We start from the raw sequence: 4,831 nt of genomic DNA on the forward strand, positions 1-4,831 counted from the left end.
GTGTCGTTAGACAAGGCTGCATAGCGGTTGGAGAGGCCGATGTCCGGAGGAGAGGCAGCCCCATCCGAGCCTCTCTTGCAGCCACGGACCACCACTTCAGCCCAGGTTGACTGATGCTTCGGAGTTGAGCAGGATGAAAGCCTGGGAAGACTAGAGGGGTCCCAAAACACGGTGTCCTGGATGTTAGCGGTTGCGCTAAGAGAAACAATCTGTTTGGCTTGTACTGAAGCTACATCCATAAAGCCAGTCAGCAGGGAATCTTTCTCTTTGAGTTCCTCTGAAAGTCGTCGGATGTCTTCCATAAGGTCAGCAATCTTCTTGTTCGCTTTCTTAAGGAGTGAGCAGTCCTCAAGGGGCAGAGTTATCTCGGCTTGCATAGTCACCGGAGCTTTGTTGCGATCAGTAGCGTTGATCGCGTTTTTACGGTCATCTATCTTAAAATCCATGTCGGATGACTAAAATCCTTAACCCACGTAAAACTTAAATAAAGTTAAGTTAAATAAAAGGATATAAAAAAAATAAAAAAAAGATAAAGCGGTACTTCTGCAGTCACTGGTTCTACAATGTGTTCTTTTTCATAACAGTGCTGTGGTATGGATGGGCTCCTCTATGGGCTCCTGGCCTATCTCCCAAAGTCATGTTCAGAAGACTAGCATTGGTGCCGGAGTCTATGAGTGTCAGGTTCTCCTCATGGAGAGCCAGGTCTGGTATAGTGTTGTGTTGTTCAAAGAACGTTTCGTTCATTGGACCTAATCTTGTATATGACTCAGGAGGAACGAGTAGTCTGAGGGAATAATTTGTTTATTTTCAGTCTTGGACTCTTACGTTCACTTGTCACCCAGCAGCTGCATGGGCTCCGTCAGCCCAGGAAACCAATTAGTTCACGACTCTCAACTGTGGCTCTCTAGGTTTGAGTTGTACGTTTGTCACGGGACATCTCGGCTACTGTGGAGCAGGAATGAACGTCTCTGGTTACATACAGTACTTTATACGCCTCCAGTTACGCCGTCCCACGCTACCGTTCGAGCAACGCCAATAGGATTGGAGTAGTTTCATTCATAATTCAGCCCTGCCACGCCTAGAGGCGTTCCCATAGTGCCGTCACCGACACAGTTCCCTCAAAGGGGAACTAATTGTTCACCGCTCACATGTGTCCTCCTCAGTCTTTTGTTCAATTAGCAGGCTGAGTTACTGCCAGCGCTGGAGAATGAGAGGCAAGTCCGTTGTCAGGTAACAGTTACTGGACTGACATTATGCATTTTGTTAATTATGTTCCATTTAATAAAGCATAACGTTATTACAGCGTAGTGATGTTGAGCAATAGTTTTAACACAGCCGCACCGTAACTTTAGTCTTGCTAGCGTTTACAGCTAACAGCTGAGTTGTTCTGGGTCCGCTCCACTTCAGAGCCCTGACAGGGTTCTACTGGGAGCCAAATTACCTCTGAAGTAGTGTTCAAAACGGGCTAAACCGCTGTGTTGAAGCTACATTAGTTTGCTTTCAGTAGTGGTAATTTGTTAATTAAATTGATTATTATTATGATTTTGTTTATATTAGAAATACGTATATATGTATACATATTTTGATAATGTTTTTTGTTTATCAACACTAATTCTGCGCCATATTCATTAGCAGATAGGTCATTCTGGAAGAAATTATATGTTGTCCAGATTAATGCGGAAGTACTGGATTATAAATGCAAACTCTGCTGCAAGAAAGGTTATATCAGATTGTGTTGTTTGCAGACGCCACAGAGGAAGACTCCTTGAACAAAAAATGGCGGACTTTCTGCTGAAAGAGTGTTGCCTGATGAAGCCCCTTTCACTCATGTTGGCATTGATTATTTTGGGCCTATTGAAGTTAAAAGAAGCAGAAGTCTTCTCAAAAGATACGGAGTGCTCTTCACCTGTATGACCAGCCGTGCTGTACACTTGGAAGTAGCATACACCTTGGATACAGACTCCTGTATAAATTCTGTGAGAAGGTTCATCTGCAGACGAGGCCCAGTTTCAACTTTCAGGTCTGACAACGGAACCAACTTTGTTGGAGCCAGCCGTGAGCTCAAGGAGAGTCTGACTGCTCTGAACCATGGTAAAATTCAAAGAGCCTTTCTTCAGGACGGCATAGAATGGAGATTTAACACCCCATCAGCTTCCCATCAAGGTGGCGTTTGGGAGCGCTTGATTCGCTCAGTGAAGAGTGTTCTTGCCTCAGTCCTTAAACAACAGACCCTGGACGATGAAGCGCTCCAAACTGTTTTTTGCGAAGTTGAAGCAATATTGAATGATAGGCCTATTACAAGAGCCTCAGATGATTCAAATGACCTGGAAGCTTTGACGCCGAACCACATTCTGTTGTTGAAAGGTAAACCAATTATGCCACCAGGATTGTTTGACAGAAATGATCTGTATGTCAGAAAAAGATGGAAGCAGATACAGTACATGGCAGAACTCTTCTGGAAAAGATGGATTCTTGAATACCTGCCATTGATGCAACAGAGACAAAAATGGACTGCACTAAGAAGAAACCTTATACCTGGAGATGTTGTTATTGTGGCAGATGCTACAGCTTCAAGAGGATCTTGGATGATGGGGAAAGTTTTGGATGTCAGATCAGATGTGAAAGGGGTTGTGCGCTCTGTCCGCCTCCAAACGAAGACCAGCATCTTAGAGAGGCCTGTGACGAAGCTGTGCCTGCTGCTGGAGGCGGTGGTGTGATCACACGAACTCTCTCTCTTTCTCTTTGTCTGCCTCTATTCTCTTTCTTTCTCTTTTCTTTGCAGGTGCGGCAAGACATCTGTGCCTGATATGTTTAGAATACATAATGTAGCTCCGTTTTGAGAGTTCAGTAATTGTGATAATGCACAATTAGGGGCCGGAGTGTTGAAGCTACATTAGTTTGCTTTCAGTAGTGGTAATTTGTTAATTAAATTGATTATTATTATGATTTTGTTTACATTAGAAATACGTATATATGTATACATATTTTGATAATTTGTTTAGTTAATTGTTTTATGTATATGTTTAGTCTTTATTTTTGGTTAGTTTAATAATTGCAATGTTTGATTTAGACACCTGAGGGCAGTAGTGGGCACAGGTGAGGGTAAATATAGGTAGGAAGTAGGAAGTGAGCAGCAGCACCTGGGTGATGGGCACATGGTTTTTTACCAGCGTGAGAGATGCTGTATTGCTTGCTCAGTTGGAACAAATAAACCAGCCACAAACCCTGAATCCAGTTTGAATTTGATTTTATTTCTTGCCTGCGTACATTACCTGCCCAGGGTGCTAGAAGTTGTCGTTTGAAGGTTTGATTTAAGTTTAACTTTATTTTGTTTGTTGACAAACGGCCACTACAGCATGAATACCATTACGACATGATTAATAATAATTAATATGATACCATAAAGGGCGGGATTGCGGTCTCTCCTTGAGCAGTGGTTTTTGTTGGTTTATTTCAGGCTTTTAAAACTTAAACTTTGTTGCAGTATCACACACATATGGGGCAAGAAATGTGCTGCTGTGTGTGAGAGAAAGTGTTGACCACGTAATGAGCAATGAAGTCTCTGTCCAGGCTTCTATTATTCATTTATTAATTCCTGCCGGTAACGTTATACTACAGACCCCCACAAAGCTCAAATTGCAGTCCAGTTTCCACAGTTGTCAGTTTTTCATATTAAATTCAGCTGATAGCAGCAAAATGCCATAGTGTACAGTATATTACTCTTCAAAGGGAAATTATGAATGAGAAGTGTGTGTGTGTGTTTTTTTTTTTAAGAAGACTGGAAGAGAGGCTAAGTTACACTCTTAATCAACGATGATATGTTTTTCTATTCGGAGCTGATCACACGTTGAGCTGAGACACTTTTGATGGAGTTTGTATCTACATACATGTGCACTGTCTCACAGTTATCAGTGCAGAGCAGCATGATTCTCTGTTACCTGTTTAACAAACACCTGCACATGAAAAATGAAATGGTTACTCATATGTCCTGCTCAAAGGCACAGGATCATTTCTACTGGCACAATGCTGATATTACCTTAATAGCCTAATGTAGTCTGCACATGTCATTCCAACAGAGTCCTGTGATGACACCTGTAATTGGGACTATATGAGATAAATGTTAGTGTCATTTTGTAAAGGGACTGATGATGAAACGCTTATCTCATCAAGCTGAGGTCTGTAATGAGGACAGCATTGTAGGTGGGGGATAAGTGGTGGCGTAGACCCCCTCCTCTGTTCAATGACGGCTTCTCAACCCTGGTGTAGATGGCTTCCTTGACACCTCTTTCAAACCATCCATCTTCTCTGTCTAAAATGTGCACCTGGTGGTCCTCAAACGAGTGTCCTCTGTCCTTCAGATGTAAGTAGACTGCAGAGTCTTGACCTGAGGAGTTGGCCCTTCTGTGTTGAGCCATGCGTTTGTGTAGTGGTTGTTTAGTCTCCCCAATATACAGGTCTGTGCATTCCTCACTGCATTGGACCGCATACACTAGATTGCTTTTCTTTGCCAGTCAGTCAGAACTGAAGAAGTCCTTTGGATGAGGGATGAAACGTCTTCCAGTATCATGACACAGAAGCTGATGTGTAACAAGGTTAAAGTCCAGCTGCCCTTGACTTTAACCTTCGTTGGATAACTATGACCTGGATGACTGAGAAAGCAAGTATATCCAGCTGCAGCCTGCAGATCTTGACGGAAGTTGAACTTCCAAATATGGTTTGTCCCAGAAGACACTGCGCACAAAACGTGATGACGTTCATCTCGGCTTACGTACATGATAGATCCTATTACAAACCGTTTTATTCTTTAGAAGCCAACAACAGAAATTTAAAT

The sequence above is a fragment of the Micropterus dolomieu genome, linkage group LG17 (genome assembly GCF_021292245.1).
Source record: "Micropterus dolomieu isolate WLL.071019.BEF.003 ecotype Adirondacks linkage group LG17, ASM2129224v1, whole genome shotgun sequence".
Classification (NCBI taxonomy): Eukaryota; Metazoa; Chordata; class Actinopteri; order Centrarchiformes; family Centrarchidae; genus Micropterus; species Micropterus dolomieu.